We start from the raw sequence: 27,833 nt of genomic DNA, 5'->3' as shown, positions 1-27,833 counted from the left end.
TGATCCAGCTTGCACTGAAGGCATTCCTTCCCTCTGTCCGGGGAAGTGTAGTGCAGGTGTTCACGGACAACACCACCGCCATGTGCTACTCCAACAAGCAGTGCCGGGTGGGGTCGTGGACCCTATTCCAGGAGGCTCTGCGCCTCTGGCAGTGGCTGTAACATCAGGGCGTGACCCTGGTGGTTCAACACCTGGCAGGTTCCCTGAACGCCAGGGCGGACAAACTCAGCCGTCGGTGCATGATGGATCACGAATGGCATCTGAACTCGGACGTGATGCAAGGTCTCTTTCAGCAGTGGGGAGAGCCTTGGTTAGATCTATTCGCCACAGAAGAAAACGCGCAATGTCATCAGTTCTGCTCGTTGGAATTTCCAAGGCAGCACTCGCTCGGAGACGCTTTTCGTCGCAAGTGGAGTCGTGGTTTGTTGTACGCCTTTCCGCCTATACCACTTCTGCCCAGAGTGCTGAAGAAGATCAGGCACGACCAGGCCCAAGTCATCCTTGTGGCTCCGGGCTGGGCACGAAAATACTGGTATCCCGAGCTACTCAGCATGTCAGTCGATCCCCCGATTCGTCTGCCTCTTCAGGAGGACCTTCTGTCGCAGCAGCAGGGGACGGTCCTCCACCCAAACCTGTCCAGTCTCCACCTCCATGCGTGGAGATTGAGCAGCGACAGTTGAGCCCATTTGACTTGCCTCCTGAAGTATGCGATATCATTCTGGCAGCCAGGCGTCCCTCCACAAAATCGGTATATGCCTGCAGGTGGAACTAATTTGTGGCATGGTGCACAGCTAAGGCTGTGGATCTACTCTCTGCCCCCCTTTCTGAGGTTCTCCTCTTCCTTTCTCTTGCCCAGCAGGGCTCTGCTCTAGGCAGTCTTAAGGGCTACCTCTCTGCCATTTACACCTTCTTAAGGCTACCTGATCAGCCCTCTTTTTTCAAGGCCCCTGTTGTAAATAGTTTCTTAAAGGGCATCACTCATATGTTGCCTCCTGTTCATTTTGTGATGCCACAGAGGGACTTGAACCTTGTTCTAACTTATCTGATGTGCGCTCCTTTTGAGCCACTTCATAACTGTCCTCTTCGTCTTCTCACTCTTAAGACTGCATTCCTGGTTGCCATCAACTCTGCCAGGAGAATGAGTGAGCTCCAGGCCCTTTCTTCACAACCTCCTTTCCTTTCTGTCCATCTGGACAAAGTTGTGTTGCAGACGCGACCCTCTTTCCTGTCCAAGGTAGTCACAGCCTACCACATTGGGCAGTCCATCACTTTGCCCACCTTCTTTCTGCCTCCGCATCCCTTGAAAGAGGAAGAGAGGCTCCACCGTCTGGAGCCAAAACGTGCGCTCTCATATTATCTGGATCGCACACGCCAGTTCCGGGTGGATGACCAACTCTTTGTTGGTTACGTGGGCGCTAAGAAGGGACGGGCGGTGCACAAACGAACCATCTCTCGGTGGGTCGTCATGTGCATCAAGATTTGCTACTCTTTGGCGAGGAAGGAGCCTCCTGTTGGGCTGAGGGCCCATTCCACTCAGGCCACGATGGCTACTTCTGCCCTGGGTCGGGGAGTCCCCTTGCAGGACATCTGTCAGGCAGCTACGTGGACCTCACTGCACACGTTCGCGAGACACTACTGCCTGGAGAGCCAAGTCCGGAGAGATGGCTTCTTTGGCCGTTCCGTTCTCCGGGACTTTCTGGTGTGATCTTGGTTCACAGACCCACCACCGGGGTTGGTAATGCTGGGGTATCTATTCTAAGGTAAGGAATCTAACTAACGTGTTTCTTTCAGATGAACAAGTTACTTACCTTTGGTAACGATATATCTGTAAGAAACATTAGTTAGTTAGATTCCTTACCGCCCCACCCATCCTCCCCGTTCTGGGAACCGATATCTAGGGTTAAGGTCATCCCTTTCAGGGCCCTAGTTTCATGGCACCAGTGTCAGTTTTTATCATGGCTCTGCGTTTCTGGCGCGGAAAAGCTGTGTATAAGAACTGACATCAGCGCGCGAGGGCGGCGTCTACGTACTCCGACGACGTCATCCCGGCACCAACGACAACGGACGCGGAGCCACAGACGTCGCCTACCGACACGCAAGGGTAATGCAACGCAAAATTTTCCGGATCCAGTCTGACGCCCGGGGGTTATTCTAAGGTAAGGAATCTAACTAACTAATGTTTCTTGCAGATATATCGTTACCGAAGGTAAGTAACTTGTTCATTAATTCCGGATTAGGTTTTACTCTATGTGGAGCTGATGAAGGGAAATTTATAGAAGATCTATTATAAATGTGAGATGTGTAGGTGCAAGCTGCGCCTAGATCCACCCTACCCATAATGCATTGCATGCAAGACAGTACATTCAATATATACAATTAGTAGCTTTGAAATGTGACAAAACAATTATTGTATTAATTCAGATTAGGTGGTGCTCTATGTGGATCTGATGAAGGGAAATGTATAGAAGGTCTAATATAAATGTGAGATGTGTAGGTGCAGTACCGCAAGCTGCACCTAGAGGTCCCTAGTGAGCATCATAAGCATTGAAGATATGGTAAATTCACCCTACCCATTATGCATTGCATGCAAGAGAGTCCCACAGTACAATCAATATGTACAATTAGTAGCTTTAAAATGTGACAAAAGAATTATATTAATTCCAGATTAGCTTGTACTCTATGTGAAGCTGATGAAGGGAAATTTATAGAAGGTCTAATATAGATGTGTAGGTGCAGTTCTGCAAGCTGCGCCTAGAGGTCCCTAGTGAGCATCAAACGTTTGGTCACATAGAGTACTCCCCTAATGCATTGTATGCAAGACAGTACCACAAGTACATTCAAATAGCTATGTCCATATGTACAATTAATAGCTTTGAAGTGTGACAAAACAATTATTATATAAATTACGATTAGGTTGTCTATGTGGAGCTGATGACGGGGAAATTATAGAAGGTCCATAAATGTGAGATGTGTAGGAGCAGTACCGCAAGGTGCGTCTAGAGGTCCCTAGTGAGCATCATAAACTTTGAAGATATGGTAAATCCACCCTACCCATGATGCATTGCATGCAAGATAGCACCATAGTATATACAATTAGTAGCTTTGAAATGTGACAAAATAATTATTACATTAATTCCGGATTAGGTTGTACTCTTTGTGAAGCTGATGAAGGGAAATTTATAGAAGGTCTAATATAAATGTGAGATGTGCTAGCGAGTAAAGTAACCATTGTCAACCTTGTTTAGGCGCAGGTGAGTGATCTGTCTGAAGGTCTTTAAGAAATAGTGCCTTGAGGCTGTAATTAAAACCTAGGGCGTAACAACACATGTAATAGGGGATGTCCTCATGGGAGGTTACAAAAAGAGACAGGGAGGTACCACTAAGGAACTACAAAGCCTAATGACCAATGAAAAGCCACCATTTACAAAGGACAGGGACAGGAGCCAATTTAAAAGATGGGCGGGAAGTAGGCGGAGCTTTATGCACATATCCTGAATACAGCATGTCTCGAAGAGACAGCGCAAACGCTGCCTAGGAGAGAGCTAAAGATGGACGACAGACTTGATGAAAAAGACAGAAAAACGTCTGTTGCCCATTTTCACGACTCACCCTTGTCTCTTTACAAATTTGGTAGCTGTGCACCTTGACATCATTTCAATTTCCCTTTTCAATGTTTTGGTACCTTTTGAATTGTTGATATGTCTAATAATAAACTGCCCAAGCATTTGATTTTGAGCACCCACACATTTGCTTTGATTTATTTTATTTGCTTGGCTTCATCAGGTGTGCGATATGTTGCATTTTGAGAATAAGGGATTTCACATTCTGGTTGTGGTGAATTTCATATAGTGCCACCTCTGCCAACTCTTTCATCCGTGCCTGTTTTACCTTATTTTGAGACTCAACCTTTCACTTTTGATGTGCATAGAACCATAATTTCGTGACTTCGCAAATTTCCTTTTTTAGATTAGGGTTCTTGGCCAATGATCTGAAGAAGTAAGTTAATTATGCTCCTTTCTTTCAGATGCACGTTTTATGGTGGATGTGCACCTCTCACGTCCCTTCCCATTCTGCAATAAGGTTACCACTTCTGTTGAAGTGATATTTGAGAGACCATCTCCATTCAGGTAAGTCATATTTAGGTAAGCCTTGTTGATTTTGTCTTTGGTCTCAGCATTGACATATCTGGTGCACGGTATTGACTTTGGCCCCTTTCACTTTCTCCAGGGTGATATTCAAATGTCTTATGATCCTTGTAGTGATGAATCCCTTCGTTAAGTCGTTTCTCTGTGTCAAAACGTTAACAGTTATCTAATTTTGGACTATAATTGGATTCAATTAACCTTTACAGTGGAATTATCAATGTTGATACTTTATTTATCTCACAGCCAACCTTGTTAAGTGGGTTTATTGTTTCATTGCTGCTTATTTGGTTCACTTACTCACTACTCATGGGCTCCTTCACACACAGCATGTATTAAATGTATTTTTAAGACCAAGGATGACGATATAAATACATCGAGTTTTATTTGATATAAACATTAACTGTCCCTTCTTTGGGCTTGTATTATTTTGGACAGTCTTATATGCCTTTGTGATGCATTTGATGCTAAGAGGATGTTTCATGAGTTGACCCCATAAAGATTTTAATTCGTGTTTCAAATAAATTAGATGGAAGCACTGCGTGTATATAACCATTTCATCAACTAGGCTCCTGGGAATGCACCATATTTGAGAACCGCATATGTATGATAAACAGCTTTCAATTAATATGAAAATCCGGAAATAGTGTTTTGATTTGGTCAATGGAAAATTGCTGTAAAAAGTCCATTGAAGAAACGACTTCAGCAGGTCTGCCTTGTATGGGATATCACAAGAGACTCTCGGAACAAAAGAAAACGTAAACATAACGAAAACAAGGGTTTATGTGGACATGTCATGGATGGTAATTGTAACAGTACATATTATGTGCATTACATAAAACATTAACATGTTTATGCTTGTTAAGGCACAACATATCTAAGACACTGCATAAGATGCGTGCTTACAAGACAACATCAACTAGGTGGTTTGTGGAAACGAAAGTTAGTCATTGTGAAAAATAAGGCCACATGTCAACAATGAGGTACAAATATAATTATCAAAAAGAACCTTTGTGTGAACATAATATACTAAAAAAAACGTGATTAAAAAATTGAATTAAAAATGTATCCATAAGCTGCATTCATCTGGATCACACTGTAGTCATCAGCATACAATAGTAACAACTCCAACATGACAAACATGTTAAACATCACACATGGCAATGCAAAACTTTCAAACCACAGGAAAAGTGTTTAATACATAATAATACAAGACTTACTGCCTTGCTATAGATTGTGGGCCTAAAGCTAAGTATCAAGGTGGGCCATGCTGTCCTTAGACCCTCCGGTAGTGAGGAGAGTCTAGGGTAACGCATGGAACTTTGGGGGGTTATCCCCAGCACATACCGCACTCTCAAGCATGGCCCAGTACCAGAGGTCCTTCCACTGCTTGCGTGCCCCCTATCTATCCAGGTGTGGACACCCACTACACTGCAGCACGTGGCGATGGCCAACCATATCTTTGTTTGCAGCTCATTGCTCAGGCTCGTGCACCTCACGGCTCAGGTTCTTAGGTCCCCTGAAACGCTGAGGATACTCTCGAGGCCTCCTCCTCCTCGATGATGCGATAAACTGAGGGCTCTTGTCTCACGAGCCTCAGTCATGCCTGGTGCATCTGGAATCAAAGGAGCAGCAGGATGGAGGGGGATTGTGTGGTGCCCTTGGATGGTTCAGGAATGGCCTACTTCTCTCTTATTGCTGTATCTACGGGGTCTACATGTACAGCGCCCTGTCGCTTTGCGGAGTTGGGCAGGGTGTGGTTGTGTTTGTTTTCTTTGCGTTTGAAATTTTCAATAAAAAGATACTACCAAAAAAAGAAGGGCCTACCTCCTATTCCTGGAGATGTTTTAAGGCATGGGCACTGTGGGCTCTGGCCCAGGGCCCCAGCCTTTCAGGGGGGCCTGATAGAGACAGATCTGGTCTGCAGGGAGTCTTGCCCTGATAAACTTGAATAATTCTTAAACAGATGGTATAAATTACCGTTTGCCTTTCCCTTTCATTTCTTTTTAATGTGAGTGGTGTGTGAGAGTCTTTTACATACAGTCTGCAGAGAAGTATTGTGTTTAGGTTTCATGTAACATCCATAAAAAAGCTCCTTTTAGAACAAAATAAGACCTCGCATATAAGAACTGGGAGGGTGTCACAGAGATTATTTGCAGTAATATTAGTGTTACAATATTGAAAACACCTCACTATTCCTGAATATTAGATGTAACAACTTTAGAATTTGGACGAATGCATCTGTGCACTGTCAATGACCTGGCCAAAGGCAGCATGAAACAGCCGAAATTGGACCATAAATTCAAAGTTGTTCCGAACAGGTGCCCCCAAAATATTTTTTGTCCGGCCCCCAAAATCCTTAAGATGTCCCTGTATGTCATATTCTGTTTGTCGAGGTAGACAGAGATCTCTGCTCGTAATCTGAGTTTTCTAACTATGAGTTTTCTACCTACATAGCTGAGGCATAATGTAGGAGGATTAAATCGGTATGATAGTAAACGATAAGGGAAACCAAGCTCTAAATTTAAAGGTATCGCTAGTATAGCACTGAACACGCCATTGCGCTTTTTAGGTCGAGGACCGAAGGCTGCGCTTGCGCAGTCTCCGGTGGGAGAGTTAATGTTTTTAGGTATGGGGGCTTGAACCCGCCTCTCTCCTCCATTGGCTGGCTTCCAAAACGGAGGCCAGCCATTGGAGGAGAGGGGCATCACTCCGTTCAAGCCCCGTCTCTTTCGGAATCGGGGGGTGTTTTTTGCGTTCTTTCGCCCTGGGACGTCATCTGTCACTCAGAACGCAAAAACACGTCCCCGATTCCGAAATTTTTGGACGTTTGTGGCCGCCCTTTTTTTTTTGTGCAGCTCGGCCCTGGAGCCCCGATCCCGCTGCCTGGAGCAGCCCCGGAGGTCGCCCATGTTTGCCCTGGACACCCAGCGATCTCCCTGCTGAGTGCCGGGGTCTCTCGCTGCTGCTGAAGAAGCATTCACTCTTTAATTGTTGACTAGAAGAATCTAATAACTGTTGTGTCAAATGAGGCGTGAAATACAGTGCATGTAAAACATGGGACAGGAAAGTTCACAATTGCGGGATGCTGAGCCTAGGCTGGGATTCAAACCTGGCTACTCCGTTTCAGAGCCGCCAACTCTGGCAGTTGGGCCGAATGTCCGTTATTAATCTTTACCTAATTTCTTTTTTTGTTTCTACACTTTAGTTTCGATGATAGTATCTTTACTCTTCATTTTCTTGTTGGCACTTCGTCTTCCCTCCCCGTAGCCTGTCCTTTCTCTATGTTTACTACTCTCCACCGGGTCCATTGTCTTCATTTGCGCTTCCTGTTCTTCGCAAGTTAAGCATGGGGAAACGCAGGGTGAATATTGCAGCCCGTAAGGAGCTCACGTTCGACGAGGAGAAGCGACGGTGAGTGGGCAGAGAATCAAGGCGGTGACCTGTCTCCACTCACGGATGTTGAACGAAGGGCTGGAACCACTCACGGCACTGAAAGCTACATGGGAGGACAGTGTGGGCAAGCCTATTCCGGATACTGAGTGGGGCCACATTCTGGCTCGGACATGGAAAGGTAGCAGGAATGCCAGGTTCCAACAAATACATTTCTTCCTTTTGCATAGAGCATATCTGACCCCGGGAAAACTCCACCGGCACTTTAAGGTGCGAGACGCGGCATGCCCGAGATGCCTGGCCGCTGAGGTTGAACTGGACCACATGATGTGGGGTTGCCCAAAGTTGGGTACGTATTGGCCTGAGGTGGGCGCCCTTCTGAATGCGGTTACGGATAGGGAGGTGGACTTTGACATGGCGGCTTGCCTCCTGCTGTGGTTTCCCCACACGGCAAAAACGAAAGTCACGAGCAAGTTCATTGATTTGGGGCTCCTGTTAGCGCAGAGGGAGATCACCTGGCGTTGGAAAAATAAAGAAGGCCCGGCTGTGGGACGATGGACGAATGAGTTGTTGAAGTGGTCGAGGTGCGAGAGTGTATTGAGACTGCGGCAGGCCACGAAACTGGGGAAAGAGAAGGGCTTAGAGGCGGCTAGAGCTTGGGAAACGATTGTGCAGGCTTTGAGTGACCGCTTAACGGTAGATACAGAGGAAAGACTCTCGGAGGCTGAGTTCCAGGGAACTGGTAGCACGAACGTTTGATCAGTATTGACGACGCACTGTTATATCCAACGCATATCATCGCCACCCACACCAGCAGCAGTTAGAGGGGGGGAGGGATAGAGGAGTACGTAGACTGCCCTGTTAGAGCATAGAAGTGGATGGTGCAGAGTATCCACCGGGCGGGTTGGCCTGTGGCAGTAGGAGCGGGTTAGGCTCTGAGGATCTACTGCGCTGGGATGGTGTTAGAGTGGTGGGTACGACCCCTCTAGGGGGCATTTGGGGGGGGGGGGGAGTTGTTGTTGAGGGTACAGAAAATGCGGAACCAGGATTGTGTTGTTGACCTACCGTCCCTATGTGCCAAGCGGGGAGACTTCTCTTGCACACTGACTTAACGCCGCCCTGCCTCCGGGATGTGGGCTGATGGGCTGTGTACTACTGAAGTTTAATGTGGTGTCTTGTATGGGGACGGGGCTGATGGTTGATACTCTCGATGTTTTGTCTGTAATTCTGCAATAAAAATATACTTTCCAAAAAAAAAAAAAAGAGTGGGCAGTGAAGACTATATGGAAATGAGGAACGCAAAGTCCCCCCCAACCAAATAAAACCGTTTGTTTTCACCGGAAGCAGCATGTTACACATTGGAAGTAGTTGACCAGACCGAGGCTTGGAACGGTAGTTGCTGGAAAGTATCAGCTTGCTGGCGGTTAGCAAAAAAGTAAGCAAACTGTGCAAGTGCTAAAGTAAACGCTTTTAGAATGTGCATTTAGAATGCTTGTTTGTTGGAAATGGTAGACATCAAGGAAGACCATTGGCAGGGGAAGAGGCTGAGTTTTCTAATTGGTTGGCGCTGATGAGCAGGACGCATGCTGGCTGGGGTGCTAGGGCAGAACCATGCCAATCGGTGGGAAAAGGAGAATAAAATCCATCCATAGCTGCCAAGGTTTCATTCAGATTGTTGTGTGACATTTTTATAATTTCAATGTAACGAGTGACATTTCAAAAACTATAGAGTGACACCTCCTCACGAGCAAAATCAAGCAATGACAACGAGGGAAATATATAAATATCAGAAATTACACCCATTTGAACAATGAGCAACTCTAAGAATATCTTAAAACTTATGCTAAGCACCAGAATAGGACGGGCACACAAGTAGCCTAGGGATCACAGCCCAGCCCCATACTGTAATTTATTTAAAAAAGACACACACTGGGAGGGGCGTGGCCGACAGCCGACGGGGATGGTCGCCTGCTAGTGCGACTCCCGTCCCTTGCCCGACGATCCGTCACACTGCTCCGGCCTGCAGATCGAGGGTTCCTCTTTGATCCGGGGATCCTCGCCAGGAAGCGACTCTACACACATCGACGAGGTGTTGGCCTCGTCCGGGCTCTCTGGAGGCTGCGAGACCCAGGATGGAGAGGCCCCTGGTTGCTCCGCAAAATGGCGGCCGCATCGGAGCCCCGACCGGCCCTCTGACCGTCCATGGCTGGGTGAGCGGCTGCCCGGACTGCGGCGGAATCGGCTCTGCCTTCTAGCGGCACGCCAGAACTGTTCCACGCCCCGCGGAGACGGAGCGGACCCCCCGACAGGATTCCTGTGGATGCCCCTGGCCGGAGGGGGGCGGTGCTTTGAGGGTCCCTCCCGTGCTGTGGAGCCGACTACGGGACGCCCTGGCTTCGGGGCCTACTGACCGCGGGGCTCCGTTCTGCCCGCGCTTCTTTTAGATGGACCCACAGACCTACACCGCTGCCCGCTGGACCCCCCCCTCCCCCCTGCAGTAGGGGGGTAGACACTGACCCGCCTGTTGAGGCTGCCTTGGATCCACGAGGGGGTGGTCGGCGGGAGCGGCCCTGAGCCCGTTGTTCCCGTGGCCTTGTAGCACTGCCTTCATGATTGGAGGGGGATTTTGCCACCCCCCCCACTGGTGACTTACCGGTAGCACTTTCCCTGGATTGTGGGGGGTTTGCCCTGTTGGGCTCGTGACTCTCTGTTTCTGCCGGGCCTGCGTCCCGCCTACATAGGGGGACTCTGCCCGACCCAGTGATCACTGCAGGAGGCCGTGACGGGGGACTAGCGTTCCGGGGGTGCCCCCCCCTGCCGATTCACACGGCGCCTACGGCGGAGAACCTACTTGCTTTCCCCCGTCGCGCGCCGGGGGTCTCCGCCCGGCGCTCGGGGGACGGCCCTCCCCCCCTCCTCTCCTGGCCCCAGCACACTATTGGAGACCAGCCACGCCACAGCGCCTCATTCCTACCTGTCCTCCACGACTAGCCCTTGTGCCCCTGTGGGTCTGCCTGTGTGGCATCGGGCGGGGATCCTCGGGTGCGGAGGTGACCTGGGCCTGTGGACCTGCCCTGGAGTTGCCTAGCTGGATCTGCGGAGGGTGGCCCCGTGGGCACAGTGAAATCCACTCCTGAACTGCTCCGTCGCTGCGGTTACGTATTGGCCTTCTTCCTACCGTCCGGCCTCGCCTTGCCCAAACAGTTCTGAGGTTCTACCTGCTGGAGGCCATGGCGTCGGGCAAAGCACAACGGCCTCCAACCCAAAGACAGCTCAATAAGAACTCCTGGGGCGTCAGAGGAGACAACAAAGACCCCACCCCCTCGGGGGACCCGAACCTCGCCTCCCCCTCGCAGGGGGCAAAGACACCCACCCTGGAGGACGTAATGGAGGCTATCGCTGGAGTCCGTTCCTCGCTTGAGACGCGTATTGACTCCGTGAACATTGAGGTGACCCTCTTGCGTGCTGACTTGCGTAAAATGGACACTAAAGTCAAGGACGTGGAAGTCAAGACAGCGGCCTTAATTGACGATACTTCTACACTCCAGCAGCAGGTCGCCCAGCTTCAGAAACAGCAGAGGCAGATGAGTGAACAGCTGGACGACTGTGAAGGGAGGGCGAGACGGAACAACATCCGCATCCTGGGGGTTCCGGAAAGAATGGAGTTGCCCTCTGCCGACCTCTTTGTGGAGTCCCTGGTTACGAACTACCTTAAACCGAAACAACTTTCGAATTACTTTTCCATTGAGAGAGCGCACAGGGTCCCGGGGGGCCAACCTAGGCCTGGGGGCCCCCCTGCCCCATCATAGCGAGGGTCTTCAATTTCGGAGACCGCAATGCCATACTACAAGCTGCCAGGTCCGGTCCGCCTCTCCTTCTGGAAAACGTTCGCATCACCATGTTCCCGGACTTCACGGTCAAGGTGCAGGCGAGGCGACGCAGCTTCTTGGAAGTCAAGAGGGCGTTGCGAGACAAGGTCGTCAAGTATTCCATGCTCTTTCCGGCGAAACTGCGCGTCGAATTGGAGGGGAAGACCTGGTTCTTCTTCTCGCCGGAGGAGGTATGGGACTGGTTGGAGAGCCGGGGTAGCGGCGGAGGCTCTCCACGGAATCTTTCTTCGGAGCACGAGCCCTCTTTGGAAGACCACCCGCCCGAGAGCCAGGAACTCTTCACCGGTCCTCTTGACGGAGTGGAATGACACTTCTGTGCTGGGGGGGGGCTCTGTCGAGTCCCACTGTGGTCTCTACCATGTGACTACTTTGAGTTCGGAGCGACCGTCCGACATAATGTACCTCTCCCTTTTGAACTGGCCTTGCTCCTGGGACCGGTCTCCATCGGCCACGGAGGAGCGTCACCAGCTGATCGATAAGTAACTTTCTGTTATGTGAATTATTACAAGAGTCTTACAGTATGATTATAAAGTGTGATACATTTACAAAGTTCTCAGTCGGGCAAGCGGCACTGGCGGCTTCTCCCGTACCCCTAATCTGAGTGGGAGGGCGACAGGCACTCTGCCGAGTTGGGGTGTGGATAGTTTTGGATCCGTGGGCAGGGAAGCAGGGTGGGGGGAAGGGGAGGGGGGTGGAAGGGGTTGGAAATGTTTTGTTGCTGTTATTTGGTTCATTTTTGTCCTCAGCAGAGTCTCCAGTGGTCATCTAGTTTTGTCCATCTATCCTTGTGTCTCCAGCAGGGATGTCTTTAGCTTAGCTTTGTTGCCTGTTCGGGGTTCCGCGGGGCGTGGGTGGCTCCTCTGGTTGCTGTCGGGCCTCCGGAGTCGGCACGTCTCCGCCTGCCCTACATTCCGGATCGTCTTGGGGGGTAGCCGGCGTATGTGGCACCCTCCTGGATGATTCGTTTATTTGACTCTCCCACCTCACAACTATGATACATCAAATCTCTAGATCCCTTACCGTCCTCACATGGAACGTCAATGGTCTAGGTCATAAGATAAAAAGAAGTGTGGTCCTTCAGTTCCTTAGACGCCACTCCCCCGAAATAGTCTTGCTACAGGAGACCCACCTGGTTAGTAACACCTGCCGGGCGCTGCAGAGAGGGGGATATAGGCTTTTGGTCCATGCTGGGTTCACCTCTGGTTCCCGGGGCACGGGGATTTTAGTTAGGACTCCCTTGCACTCACCTATTCACGCTGCTGGGCTGACCCCCTGGGCCGTTTTGCAATAGTGGAGGCCACCTGGGAAGGGCGCCCCTGAACATCATTTCAGCATACCTCCCGCCAACCTTGGTGCGGGAATCCCTTAAGGAACTTGGCACGATATCCTGATTTATGTGTCGTCCCCACAGTCCTCCATTAACAGCCTGTTCCACGTCCTCACAAACTTTGTTTAAGATGTTGGCGCTCCCACGCTTTTTGTACGTCCTTCAGAACTGCCCCTTTCCCATCCCGGACTCCTACTTCAGGGCGGTAGACAGTGAGCTTAGAACGCTACTCTGGGACGGTGGCGCTGCGCGAATTGCTCTTTGTAAGCTGTTCCAGGGCTGGTACGACGGGGGAATAGCCCTCCCCAACCTTCGTCTTTACTATTGGGCCTCCCAGCTTGTGGTGATCAACCAATGGACTCATGGTTCACCTCTCAACCCGGCCTTCCTGTTAGATAGAGAACAAACGGGACGCGAGGGCTACCTGGGAGCCCTGTACTCCAAACCCACTAGATCTAGGTATGTGGGTCCCATGCTACACACGGTGGACATTTGGCACAGAGCCAATAGACGGCTGGGCTGGGCTGACAAACTCACCAAGGCATCACCATTGTGGTCCGCGCAGCGCTTGGGTTCCCTCTGCTTTTCCCGGGGTTTCGATAGATGGGACGTGATCGGGATTTCTGTGGTTGGGGACCTTATCCATGAGGGAAAATTGCTGTCCTTCACTGACCTGCAAACTAAATATGCCCTTGCACCTACCGAGCTCTTTCGGTACCTGCAAATTACACACGCTCTTCGAACCGCTTTTCCAGACATTGCCTCCATACCTGATACCTCCCCGTTGGAGGACCGGCTACTGTCGGAACCCCTCCACGCAAAGGCCATCTCCCTTACCTACCGTAAGCTCTGCAACAACCTCCCTGATCCCTTCCTATCGCTACGGGCCAAGTGGGAGTCCGATCTGGGTCCCTTAGATGAAGAGGACTGGCGGTCTGCGCTAATGTCTCCGAGGGAATCGGCCATATGTCATAGGTATAGACTAATCCAACTGAAAGTGCTGCACAGAGCATATATGTCTGCCCCTACCCTGGCCAAGATTGGTCGACGGCCTGACGCTCTGTGCCTACGTGGATGTGGCCTCCCCGGGACCTTCTACCACATACTGTGGGATTGCCCAGTGATACAACAGTTTTGGACGACGGCACTGCGTAAAATGAGCAGCTCCTTGGGGAAACCTCTTCCCGCATCCCCTAGGGAATGTGTCCTCAACATGTGGGGGCCGAACGACCTGAACACCGCAGAGTTACAATGGGCGGCGCTGGGGTTTCTGTTGATCAAACGATCCGTGGCGTTGGGTTGGGGCTCCCCGGACAGACCCTTGGTAATAAGATGGGTGGCAGCAATGGACCAATGCATGATAGCGGAGAAGACAGTGTATAAAATAAGGGGCTGCCCTAAGGTCTGGGACAGGAAGTGGGGCCACTGGAATACTTACCGTGGCGAACTATGTGATTCCCCGACGGCGGAACTGGCACTGTCCCGTAGAAATCCAGGGGGGTTCTGTGAGCCTAAGGGGACTGGACTTGCTTCTGCGGGGACCTGCATGGGATTTTTTACGAAATGTGTGATGTTCCTATGAATATGCTTACACCGACAAGGGCCTTGGACACTGCGACACTGCTAGTCAGAACTGAACACTTGGGTTGGACTGGATGCTGTTTTGATTTTCTCTGCTGGACTTATCTATTTACTTGGTTGATTATTACTGTTCATAATAAAACGTGTGGTGCAACTACCTTATCTGTATCTTACGCGGGCACTAATTCGCTCTTATTATAGCCTTGTCATACAAAGATGGCGTCCGACCTCCGGGTTGTGGACTGAATGGCTGTGTGCTATACCTCGACCCATTTCTTACTTTATCTTTTGTATGCATGTATACAGATGTGTTGTGATATCTGTCTCTTGATTATGCCACAATAAAAAAAAAAAAGACACACACTGAACAGTATTATACAAATCAATTGGCTGAGCACAGCACCGCCCGATATTTAGTATTAACCTGAGACTAAGAGTAAGTTGTATGGCTATTCAATCGACATTACTGCACAATGTTCACTTTAATGTAGTCAAATCCCATTGCTTGCTCTCTCTCAGGCACTTATTTATCATGCAGCCTTGTCACAGCATCTGAGTCTGGCTGCCAGCATCGCGGCCTGGTGAGCTGGGGTCAGGTTGAGTCCCTGAGACTTGCAGTCAGTAATACACTGCCGTGCGACCCAGCAGCTAAGCTGCTGCTATATTGATGCAGTGACTTCACTGTAGTGACACTGGCCTCCCTCCCACTGACTTGATGGGCCAGGGTGCGAGTCGACCGTGTGGGATCGCACCCATCATATTATAGATTGCTGTGGTGGTAAGCAGCTCCTGACTCTGCTGCTTGTTTAACATTGTATTTAAATAATTTTGTTGTATCACAGGGAGCGCTTACTTCCCGTGTCCTGTGGCCTCTGTTCTACAGACCCAAGTGTTCCTTTCAGAATCTAAATCTCATAACACCGGCGCCGACCAGTTGTGGGCTGAATCCAGGAGGTACTGTGGACTCGAACCTCAGAACCCAGTAACCTACAATTAGATGCAATAATTCAATGTCCAACTGCTACATGTATATTAAGGACTAATGCGCCCACAACTAAATACTACAAACGGCATTGAAAGTATGTACTCAATTAAAGGGGCTAAATAAATCTGGATCTCCCCGAAAGGGCTTCACAAGAATTACCAGGGTGCCATCAGCTGCCAGAAAGGTGACTAAACTCAATAAACCGGTCAGTTTCAGTAATCTGCAAGTTTCCGTGACACAAAATACCTGCATACCTGCCCCTTCGCTGTGCTTGCTTCCCTGCCCCCTGGCTGTGCTTGCTCTCCTGCCCCCTCGCTGTGCTTGCTTCCCTGCCCCCTGGCTGTGCTTGCTTCTCTGCCACCTGGCTGTGCTTGCTCCCCTGGCTGTGCTTGCTCCCCTGCCCCCTGGCTGTGCTTGCTCCCCTGCCCCCTGGCTGTGCTTGCTCCCCTGCCCCCTCGCTGTGCTTGCTTCCCTGCCCCCTCGCTGTGCTTGCTTCCCTGCCCCCTCGCTGTGCTTGCTTCCCTGCCCCCTGGCTGTGCTTGCTCCCCTGCCCCCCGGCTGTGCTTGCTCTCCTGCCCCCTGGTTCTCCTGCCCCCTGGCTGTGCTTGCTTCCCTGCCCCCTGGCTGTGCTTGCTTTCCTTCCCCCTGGCTGTGCTTGCTTCCATGCTCCCTGGCTGTGCTTGCTTCCCTGTCCCCTGGCTGTGCTTGCTTCCCTGTCCCCTGGCTGTGCTTGCTTCCCTGCCCCCTGGCTGTGTTTGCTTCTTTGCCCCCTGGCTGTGCTTGCTTCCCTGCCCCCTGGCTGTGCTTGCTTCCCTGCCCCCTGGCTGTGCTTGCTTCCCTGCCCCCTGGCTGTGCTTGCTCTCCTGTGTATGGCTCTGGGTGTGTGTGTGGCTCTGGGTGTGTGTGTGGCTCTGTGTGTGTGTGGCTCTGTGTGTGTGTGTGTGGGGCTCTGTGTGTGTGTGTGGGGGGGGCTCTGTGTGTGTGTTGCTCTGTGTGTGTGTGTGTGTGTGTGTGTGTGTGTGTGTGTGTAGCTCTGTGTGGGTGGCTCTGTATGTGTGTGTGGGTGGCTTTGTGTGTATGGCTCTGTGTGGGTGTAAATGCAATAGGTCATGCATTTGCGAGCTATTACGTGGATGTGGCCTCCCCGGGACCTTCTACCACATACTGTGGGATTGCCCAGTGATACAACAGTTTTGGACGACGGCACTGCGTAAAATGAGCAGCTCCTTGGGGAAACCTCTTCCCGCATCCCCTAGGGAATGTGTCCTCAACATGTGGGGGCCGAACGACCTGAACACCGCAGAGTTACAATGGGCGGCGCTGGGGTTTCTGTTGATCAAACGATCCGTGGCGTTGGGTTGGGGCTCCCGGGGGGGCTCTGTGTGTGTGTTGCTCTGTGTGTGTGTGTGTGTGTGTGTGTGTGTGTGTAGCTCTGTGTGGGTGGCTCTGTATGTGTGTGTGGGTGGCTTTGTGTGTGTGGCTCTGTGTGGGTGTAAATGCAATAGGTCATGCATTTGCGAGCTATTAAGCTATTGGCATTGTAAATGACAATGCCATTTATTTAACGATTAAGCTATTGGCAATGTAAATGACAATGCCATTTATTTATGATTTAAAAAAAAAGAAAAAAAAAGTCATGAGCAACGTCAATAGCTCTACCTTTAATAATGCCGAGACCATTGCATTGTAAATGCTTGTTTTTTTCTTCATTAAGCCATATTGCACAGCAGTCCACGCATCCGCGAGAGCTATTTGGCTTTGTTTAATGTTCTTTGAAACGGATAGGAGGGTTGGAGGGGGCATGGGTACAGTGGGGGCACAAAAACAACAGCCATTAGGTGGAGGGTGGGCGGCACGCCACACGAGGGATATATGGGTGATGGGCAGCAGCACAGGAGGGTGGTGGCAAGCAACGGAAGTGCAGACATCCGGAGGAGGGTTGGGGCAAGCAACGGGGCGGTGTGGGGAAGGAGGGAGGGTGAAGAAACACAACGTATAGTGGGAGTCGGGCGGAGACAAGCTACACAAAGGAAATGTGGGGGAAGAGAGAGGGAGCCGCAACAACACAGGAGGAGGGTGTGGGGGTTAAGCAACACAAGGAAAGTGTGGGGAGGAGGAAGGGAACAGCAAAACAAAAGGGCAATGGGAGGAAGCTGATTTGGGGTAAGAGCATGGATAGTGAAAGGAAGGTGGGACCAAAGACATATAGGGGACTATGTACAACCGAATGACGAAGCAAGGCATTAACCCCTTCCATGCTCGTGACGGAACCATTCCGTCATGAGTCACAGTTGGGCTGTGCTGATGTTTATGTTTATGTTTTTGGGATTTTTATTGCGCACAAATACCCTGGGGTGTCTCGGCGCATATCGGACTTCCTGGGACAGAGAGCAGCCAGGTGGATCATTGATTAAATAACCAGGTTTTCAGAAGTTTACGGAAGATGATGAGAGTGGGACTGGTTTTGATGGACAAAGGGAGAGAATTCCACAACCTGGGGGTTGCTACTAAGAATCGTCTGTCTCCGCAGCTAGTGGTTCTGGTACGAGGGACAGAGAGGAGGTAGGTGCAGGATGAGCGAAGTGATCTTTTAGGAGCGTAAATCCGAAAAGCATCCTTGAGGAACCTGGGTCCTGAGTCATGGATGGCCTTGTAGGCGATACAAAGTGCTTTAAACTTTATCCGACTCCTGGCTCTTAGCCAATGCAGGTGACGTATGGCCGAAGAGGTGGGGTGGCGACTGGGGGTGCCGAGCAGGATTCTGGCTGCAGCATTTTGCACTGATTGCAGTTTGGTTAAAACCTGTTCTTGCGTGCTGAGGAAAAGAGCGTTGCCTTAGTCCATCTTAGAAAAAACGAGGGTGGTGATCAATGTTTTTCCTGCGGCTGGAGGGAGATATGGCAACAGCTTCTTAATCTTCCTCAGCATATAGAAGGAGGATGCGACCACTGCATTCACATGGTGCTTAAATAACAGCTTGTCATCGAACATAACACCGAGGTTTCTGACCTTGGCAACCGGAGTGGGAGGTGGACCCATTTCACTGGGCCACCAGATGGAAGACCATTCCGGTGAAAGATTGCCAAAGGTCATCACCTCGGTTTTGTCCGAATTTAATTTCAAGCAGTTGCTCGACATCCATGAGCTAATGGCCGACATCCCCTCCTGGAATCTTGCAGCAACGGCTGGTCCATCCTTATGTACCGCCAACACCAATTGGGTGTCATCCGCATAGGTGGTTAAGCGCAGCCCGTGTGCTTTTATGCCTTTCGCCAAATCCGCCACATATATATTAAAAAATGTGGGGCTTAGCGACGAGCCCTGGGGCACCCCGCACGGAAGGGTGAAGGTGGGCGAGTAGAAAGTGCCCAGTTTCACCGCCTGCGTGCGGTTGGTCAGAAACGAAGCAATGAGGTCCCTGGCAAGATGGGTCACCCCCAAGGATGTGACACGGTCGATCAAAATAGAGTGATCGACCGTGTCAAAGGCAGCGGACAGATCTAGGAGTACAAGGACCGCTGCCCCACCCTGGTCCATTATAGTCCTAATCTCGTCCGAGGCCTTTATCAAAGCGGTTTCTGTGCTGTGGCCCTTCCTAAACCCGAACTGGGTATCATCTAAAAGTTGGTAACAATCGATGAACCCCGAAAGCTGTTTGTTCATGATTGCTTCAAATATTTTGTCCGGGAATGGGAGGCAGGCAATAGGTCTGTAATTAGCTGAGTCAGCGGGGTCCAGGGGCGTTTTTTTTTAACAGGGGCTTGATGACTGCCTTTTTCCAAATTTCAGGATAAGTGCCTGTCTGGAAGATGGAATTACATAAGTCCGTGAGCGGGGAAGTAATAACCTCAGTGAGAGCGCTCAGTATGGAAGGAGGGCAAGGGTCTAACGGAGACCCAGATTTAATAGAAATGATGAGCTTACTGATCTGGTCTGGCAAGACCATATGAAAGTTGGAAAAGGTAGGTGTAGGTGAAGGGGACAGAGGAAGAGGATCAGTACAATCCGAGCATTTAGGGGACGAGAAAGATGAATAGATGTTCGTGACCTTGGTGGAGAAGAAAGTTGCTACCGCATTACAAAGATCTTGAGATGGCTCAATGGGAGGCCCTGTCGGAGGGTTAGAGAGAGAATCGACTACTTGAAATAGCTTTCTTGCAGAGTTCTGGGCAGACTCAATCTGGGCAAGAAAAAAAGCGCTTTTATGTTTAATAATAGATCTCTTATATAGCGCTAGCGCATCTTTGTAGGTTTGCTTGTCCAAAAGACTGTAGTGCTTGCGCCAGCGCCTTTCTAAATTCCTACAATACTGCCGTTGTAGTCGAAGATCCTCTGTGAACCATTGGGCAGATGGCGTAGCCCGGTTGGAAATAATGGATTTGGCCGGGGCTATTTGATTGATTGCATCCAGAATCCATTCCTGGTATCTGCTGGACAGTAGACTGGGGTGCGGTGATGCCTCATAAGGAGATCCAGCCAAGATATTGGACAATAAAGGGTAGTCTAGATTTTTCCAGGCTCTGGTACTAATGGGGGTACGAGATGTGGACTGAGGAGGGTTGAGGTTATGAGCCAAGATGGTGAAAATGACTGCAAGGTGGTCCGACCATACTACGGGAAGAACTGTGGATAGTGAAATGTTGGGGTTGTTGGTGTACAAGCCATCAAGCGTATGACCTGCTTGATGAGTAGGAGCGGCCACTAACTGCTGTAATCCTACCGCGAGTAGGTCGGCAATAAGTTGAGTGGTGTCTTTGTCCCCTACGACTTCCAGATGAAAATTGAAGTCCCCCAAGATGGTATAGTCAGAATGGCCTAAGGAGAGTTCTGTAAATTCATCAAGAGCCGAAAGGAAACGAGTATGCGGGCCAGGGGGGCGGTATAAAAGCATTCCCTTAAAAACTTGATTGTGATTAAGTGTGATGGAAAAGGTACAAGCTTCACAATCCAGTCGATGAATAGGTTCGATCTTGGAGTGAAAAACCCCTTTATGGATAATGGCTAAGCCACCTCCTCTCCCCGTAGTTATGTCCTGTCTTACCACACAAAAGCCCTCTGGTGTGGCCGAACAGAAATCCGGGCCGGAGGCAGCATCTCCCCAAGATTCAGTTACAAACAAGATGTCCAGCTCCTGACTTACAATGAATTCCCTAATTTCCAAGCTATGTTTCAGGAGGGAGCGAGCGTTGATAAGCGCCGAGCGAAAATAGCGCTTAGATGTGGGGCTGATACTATAAGCAGAAGGCATAGGACATGGGAGAGTGTCGTTACAGCCTGGACATGGGGCAGGGGTAGACACAAGGCAACTAGGAGGGGGCAAGTGTCGACACCGCGTGTTGCTGATGGGTGTATTAAGTTCCCGCAACTGAAAAGAGGAATAGCACAAGGGGGTACAGTGGGTATCAATGAGCCCTGGGCCAGGAGGAGTGGCCCTGGTCCCGGTACAGACACGGACGGGCACAGACGGGCTTGCCTCTGGCGCGCCATCGGCGTGCCCGCTGTGCCCGCCCACTGCGCGGACGGGAAGAGGGATTCATTTTATCGTGTGTGTGCCCCCAATCGGCCGAACACTAGACCGCTGTCCTCGTCCTCACCTAAGATGGCGCCCGCAGTTTGTGCCGAGAGGGATCGAGGGCGGAGGTCAACAGAAGCCCCAAATCGGCTCCCTGAGGCCCCGGTAATCCCTGGAAACAAGCCCCCACAGGTAGGGAAATGCGGCGGGGAGGGGGGACAGAATAAAGTATCAGATGTGCAAAATGGCAAAGTAATTAAAATATCGAAAGTGCAAAATGCCAAGGTGATTAAAATAGTGCTAGCAAGTAGTCAAATTGCTTTGTTTTCAAAATCTTAGCCCTAAACTACCGGCTTCCGCCTCAGGAGTCCTTGATCTAATGAGGGACGAGGTATCAGATGCTCTTTTATCGTGTGTGGGCCCCCAATCGGCCGAACTCTAGAGCGCTGTCCTCGTCCTCACCTAAGATGGCGCTCGCAGTTTGTGCCGAGAGGGATCGAGGGCGGAGGTCAACAGAAGCCCCAAATCAGCTCCCTGAGGCCCCGGTAATCCCTGGAAACAAGCCCCCACAGGTAGGGAAATGCGGCGGGGAGGGGGGACAGAATAAAGTATCAGATGTGCAAAATGGCAAAGTAATTAAAATATCGAAAGTGCAAAATGCCAAGGTGATTAAAATAGTGCTAGCAAGTAGTCAAATTGCTTTGTTTTCAAAATCTTAGCCCTAAACTACAGGCTTCCGCCTCAGGAGTCCTTGATCTAATCTGATGACGTAATGGTTCCGTCACGACCACGCCTGCGATTGCAATGTCCAGCACAGGGCTAGAATTCCTGCCGCACGCAAGCGGTTAAGCAAAACTTGCTAACGCCCTGCTCCACCATTCCGAAAACGCAGGGTTGCACCATATTTACAAAGATACAGTGCACCACTGCGTTTCTCCTAGCGCTGGCACTAAATTAAGCTGCCTAGTGCCAACGCAGGAACCCATGCACCATAGTGCATGGGTGCCAGTGCTGGGGGAATTATTGTTTATGTGCAGGAAGGTGTCCCTTCCTGCACATAAACAATCACAAATGGTGATTTGTAACTCCTATGTGTGCTGCTTTGTGAAGCACACATAGAAGTTGCAAATCCTATTTTTTTTAATGATTGTTTAAGTACAGGAAGGGACAACTTCCTGCATATAAACAATTATTCATGGCGTTTTGCTGTTTCCAAGTGTGCTGCACACTGCAGCACGCAAAGAAACAATAAAAACAAGCATTGGCATAGCCAATAGGTCTCGCCTTTGGGCCATTATAAGTGTTTAGCCATGCAACAGTTGATGTTGCACCAAGAATATTGTGCTGCATAATGAAATACTTACAAGGTCCCAAAGGCGAGACCTATTGGCTGTGCCAATGCTTGTTCTTTACTGTGGCTACGTATGGTAGAAGTCAGCAACTGCTGACACCAGTGCTTGATAGAGACAGCTGTGCCCTAGTAAAATGGCACTGTAGTCAGCCTGGTCTTTGTCTATTTTCTTATATTTTCATAAGTTAGCCTGGGACGCATGCAACACCCAACATGTTATACCGTTTACACAGGAAACAACAAAATGTACCCAGCTACATTCCTAATCATGTCACTGTTTCTAGGTTGCACAGGTTACTCTGAAATCGGCAACAAAGGCAAAGCTGGACTTGCGATAAACTGTAACTCACAGTGGCACACAAAACGGAAAATGCGGCAATGACATTTCACATATAAGCACATTTCAAACACTGAAATGTCACACAAGCGAACTGGAAACTAGGCGGCTATGGAAGAAAGAGTTTAGACAGGTGGAGGAAGGAGCGGGGAGGAAGGTAGGGAAGAGGAGGAAGGGAGAGGGTAGATAGATGGAGGAGACAAGAGATAAGCGGAGACTGGAAATGGGGGAGGAGGCAAACGAGAGAAAAAGAAATGCAGAAAACGTGACAATGGGAGAGTTGAGACACGCTGATGCGGTGTAAAGGGAAAACATTTGCAAGGAGAGGTGGAATTTTTAACGGGTATCAGAAGCAAAAAAAAAAGACGCTGCGAGGCAAAGAGAGAAAGGGACGCGGGACAGATAGAGAAAAGAAGAAACGGGTAAAACAAGACGGAGGGCATTGCTGTGGGGAGGGGGGAGGAGAAATGCGACACGGCGGGCACGGGAGGGGGCTGAGCACGCGCTTTTTAGGGCTTGCGCTTGTGCAATGACCTAAAAAGCACATGCACTGCAACAAATCGCCAGTGGAATCGCCAGTTAGGTAAACTCTCGATAAGCCCCTATATATCTCGCTCCCGCTCAATGCGCATGCGCATTGAGATAGGTCGCTCGACCTAACAAGGAGAAATTAAGCATTTATCCTTGTTTCGCCATGTTAAGACCAGATTTTCCCTGGTTTTAATTTTGGCACTGCAGTGCCAAAATCAATGGGTGTTGTGGTGGAACGCCGACCACAACCCCCATCGACCGCCCCTTTCAACTTAGCGTGAAAGGGTACCTTATTTACTAGGCGGCGTTAAGCCACGTTAAGTGGATTAATGCCGCCTTGTAAATAAGGCGAAGACCCAATTGCCACAGGAACGTCGTAAAAAGTGATGTTTCAGTGGCGATAGGGGCTTGTAAATACGCCCCATGCACTACAGGAAAACACGGCCGGTGGAAGGACACTGGCTGCAGACAAGAAGCTGTACTTCGCCCTTGCTCCACAGTAGGGAAAACACTTAAGCAACAGGAGATAGCAGGAGGCGCTGACCAGTAAAAAGCAAGGAAACAAGAGCGCCGTTGAAGCCAACCAAAGGAAAGTAACGGGCGGGTTCTAAGCCAATTTACACTTTTTTCTGTTAATAAAGGAATTCGCCGACAGTTCATGCGCTGTCTCAGGGGTCACCAAAAAAGCAACTGTGTTATATGGTAGGCACCACGTGTGGTGCATGTACCTACAAAATGTCACGGCATCATGTCAAAAGTCGTTTTTTTTTTCAACTTTAGCCACACTGCACATAGCATCAGCGATGTTGTGCAGTGTTTCTAAATGCCAACGGCAAAGCCAATAGGGCATAAGGAGGTTTGACCTTCTGGCTTTTGCCAATGCTTGGTTTCATAGCCTACTTCTATGTATATTGAAGCTAGATAAGAATTCTCACATTGTGAGGCTATTGCGTCTCCAGTATGTACTGGATAATCCTCAAAGCTTCCGTTATCCTATTTGAACACTTAAGTAACATCCTTTGTGGCTTAATGGTTAAGGAGATTGACTCTCTGTCTAAAGGTGAGGAGTTCAACATCTACTGTCGCTTTAGTCCTGTGTTTGCTTCATGAGAAAGTAGGGGAAAGGCTCGAATTAAACTGTAACTTTGGAACTATGCACGTGCACCCTGATCGCAATAAAAACATTACCCTGTTTTAATTTTGCAGACACATTTGGTTAAGGCAGCCCCTAGTTTTGAACCACTTACGGCCACTACCAAGTAGATCCAGGTGCTTTGCACTTTTTTTTGCAGTCGCATTGTAGAGGCGCTGTGGGCCCTAGCGCAAGCAAGTAAAATGCCCTCTAAGCCCCTCTCTTGGGTAGTAAAATACAGCTTTGGGTCTGTTGCCACTGTTGCTTTAATGATAGCTGCAGCCCTGGCACGCTTGATACCCAATGTCAGTCAGGAGGGAGCACGGAGCCCTGCTGACATCACGGATGGTGGGCTGTGAGTGCCACATTAGAGTATGGTCTCTGAGTGTCAGACTGAAAGTCATAGCTTCGGGTCACGGATGGTGGGCAGTGAGTGCCACATTAGTGTATAGTCTCTGACTGTCAGACTGAAAGTTATAGCTTTGGGTCACGGACGGCGGGTTGTGAGTGCCACATAAGAGTATGGTCTCTGAGCGTCAGACTGAAAGTTATAGCTTTGGGTCACGGATGGTGGGCAGTGAGTGCCACATTAGAGTATGATCTCTGAGTGTCAGACTGAAAGTTATAGCTACGGGTCACGGATGGTGGGCAGTGAGTGCCACATTAGAGTATGATCTCCGAGTGTCAGACTGAAAGTTATAGCTTTGGGTCACAGATGGCAGGCTGTGAGTGCCACATAAGAGTATGGTCTCTGAGCGTCAGACTGAAAGTTATAGCTTTGGGTTACGGATGGCAGGTTGTGAGTGCCACATTAGAGTATGATCTCTGAGTGTCAGACTGAAAGTTATAGCTACGGGTCACGGATGGTGGGCAGTGAGTGCCACATTAGAGTATGATCTCTGAGTGTCAGACTGAAAGTTATAGCTTTGGGTCACAGATGGCAGGCTGTGAGTGCCACATAAGAGTATGGTCTCTGAGCGTCAGACTGAAAGTTATAGCTTTGGGTCACAGATGGCAGGCTGTGAGTGCCACATAAGAGTATGGTCTCTGAGCGTCAGACTGAAAGTTATAGCTTTGGGTCACAGATGGCAGGCTGTGAGTGCCACATAAGAGTATGGTCTCTGAGCGTCAGACTGAAAGTTATAGCTTTGGGTCACGGATGGTGGGCAGTGAGTGCCACAGAGTATGATCTCTGAGTGTCAGACTGAAAGTTATAGCTACGGGTCACGGATGGCAGGCAGTGAGTGCCACATTAGAGTATGGTCTCTCAGTGTCAGACTGAAAGTTTTAGCTTTGGGTCACGGATGGCGAGCTGTGAGTGCCACATTAGAGTATGGTCTACAAGTGTCAGACTGAAAGTTATAGCTTCGGGCCACGGGTGGCTGGCAGTGAGGGCCACATTAGAGTATGGTCTCTGAGTGTCAGACTGAAAGTTATAGCTTCGGGTCACGGATGGCGGGCAGTGAGTGCCACATTAGAGTATGATCTCTAAATCTCAGACTGAAAGTCACAGCTTCGGGTCACGGGTGGTAGGCTTTGAGTGCCACATTACAGTATGATCTCGGAATCTCAGACTGAAAGTCACAGCTTCGGGCCATGGGTGGCTGGCAGTGAGTCCCACATTAGAGTATGGTCTCTGAGTGTCAGACTGAAAGTTATAGCTACGGGTCATGGATGGTGGGCTGTGAGTGCCACATTAGAGTATGATCTCTGAGTGTCAGACTGAAAGTTATAGCTTCAGGAGACGGGTGGCTGGCAGTGAGTGCCACATTAGAGTATGGTCTCTGGATCTCAGACTGAAAGTCATAGCTTCAGGTCATGGTTGGCGGGCTGTGAGTGCCACATTAGAGTATGGTCTCTGGATCTCAGACTGAAAGTTTCAGCTTCGGGCCACGGGTGGCGGGCTGTGAGTGCCACATAAGAGTATGGTCTTTGGATCTCAGACTGAAAGTCATAGCTTCGGGCCACAGGTGGCGGGCTGTGAGTGCCACATAAGAGTATGGTCTTTGGATCTCAGACTGAAAGTCATAGCTTCGGGCCACGGGTGGCGGGCTGTGAGTGCTACGTAAGAGTATGGTCTCTGGATCTCAGACTGAAAGTCATAGCTTCGGGCCACGGGTGGCGGGCTGTGAGTGCCAAATAAGAGTATGGTCTCTGAGTGTCAGACTGAAAGTTATAGCTTTGGGTCACGGATGGCGGGCAGTGAGTGCCACATAGAGTATAGTCTCTGAGTGTCAGACTGAAAGTTATAGCTTTGGGTCACAGATGGCAGGCTGTGAGTGCCACATTAGAGTATGGTCTCAGAGTGTCAGACTGAAAGTCATAGCTTCGGGCCACGGGTGGCGGGCTGTGAGTGCCACGTAAGAGTATGGTCTCTGGATCTCAGACTGAAAGTCATAGCTTCGGGCCACGGGTGGCGGGCTGTGAGTGCCAAATAAGAGTATGGTCTCTGAGTGTCAGACTGAAAGTTATAGCTTTGGGTCACGGATGGCGGGCAGTGAGTGCCACATAGAGTATAGTCTCTGAGTGTCAGACTGAAAGTTATAGCTTTGGGTCACAGATGGCAGGCTGTGAGTGCCACATTAGAGTATGGTCTCAGAGTGTCAGACTGAAAGTCATCGCTTCGGGTCACGGGTGGCAGGCTTTGAGTGCCACATAAGAGTATGATCTCTGAGTGTCAGACTGAAAGTTATAGCTTTGGGTCACAGATGGCAGGCTGTGAGTGCCACATTAGAGTATGATCTCTGAGTGTCAGAATGAAAGTTATAGCTTTGGGTCACGGATGGCAGGCTGTGAGTGCCACATAAGAGTATGGTCTCTGAGCGTCAGACTGAAAGTTATAGCTTTGGGTTACGGATGGCAGGTTGTGAGTGCCACATAAGAGTATGATCTCTGAGTGTCAGACTGAAAGTTATAGCTTCGGGTCACGGATGGCAGGTTGTGAGTGCCACATAAGAGTATGATCTCTGAGTGTCAGACTGAAAGTTATAGCTTTGGGTCACGGGTGGCAGGCTGTGAGTGCCACATAAGAGTATGATCTCTGAGTGTCAGACTGAAAGTCATAGCTTCAGGTCACGGGTGGCAGGCTGTGAGTGCCACATAAGAGTATGATCTCTGAGTGTCAGACTGAAAGTTATAGCTTCGGGTCACGGATGGCAGGTTGTGAGTGCCACATAAGAGTATGATCTCTGAGTGTAAGACTGAAAGTTATAGCTTTGGGTCACAGATGGCAGGCTGTGAGTGCCACATAAGAGTATGATCTCTGAGTGTCAGACTGAAAGTTATAGCTTTGGGTCACAGATGGCAGGCTGTGAGTGCCACATTAGAGTATGATCTCTGAGTGTCAGACTGAAAGTTATAGCTTTGGGTCACGGACGGCGGGTTGTGAGTGCCACATTAGAGTATGATCTCTGAGTGTCAGACTGAAAGTTATAGCTTTGGGTCACGGGTGGCGGCTGTGAGTGCCACATAAGAGTATGATCTCTGAGTGCCAGACTGAAAGTTATAGCTTTGGGTCACGGGTGGCGGGCTGTGAGTGCCACGTTAGAGTATGATCTCTGAGTGTCAGACTGAAAGTTATAGCTTTGGGTCACAGATGGCAGGTTGTGAGTGCCACATAAGAGTATGATCTCTGAGTGCCAGACTGAAAGTT

At 49.8% G+C, this 27,833-nt stretch overlaps 1 protein-coding gene and 1 long non-coding RNA gene across 5 annotated transcripts in view; one reads left to right on the top strand and one right to left on the bottom strand.

The window, feature by feature from the left end:
* LOC144799953 (uncharacterized) overlaps positions 1–27,833 on the top strand; it is a 924,253-nt gene that overhangs the window by 445,619 nt on the left and 450,801 nt on the right. For all 3 annotated transcript variants that reach the window (XR_013603906.1, XR_013603905.1, XR_013603904.1), the window contains one exon: positions 4,025–4,127. This is a non-coding gene — a long non-coding RNA (uncharacterized LOC144799953). The remainder of the gene's footprint in view (positions 1–4,024; positions 4,128–27,833) is intronic.
* The window catches only part of FCSK (fucose kinase), a 1,128,763-nt gene that overhangs the window by 722,170 nt on the left and 378,760 nt on the right, over positions 1–27,833 (bottom strand). The window lies entirely within an intron of this gene.

This window comes from Lissotriton helveticus, chromosome 12 (assembly GCF_964261635.1).
Source record: "Lissotriton helveticus chromosome 12, aLisHel1.1, whole genome shotgun sequence".
Lineage (NCBI taxonomy): Eukaryota > Metazoa > Chordata > Amphibia > Caudata > Salamandridae > Lissotriton > Lissotriton helveticus.
This window is presented reverse-complemented; position numbering and strand designations above follow the sequence as displayed.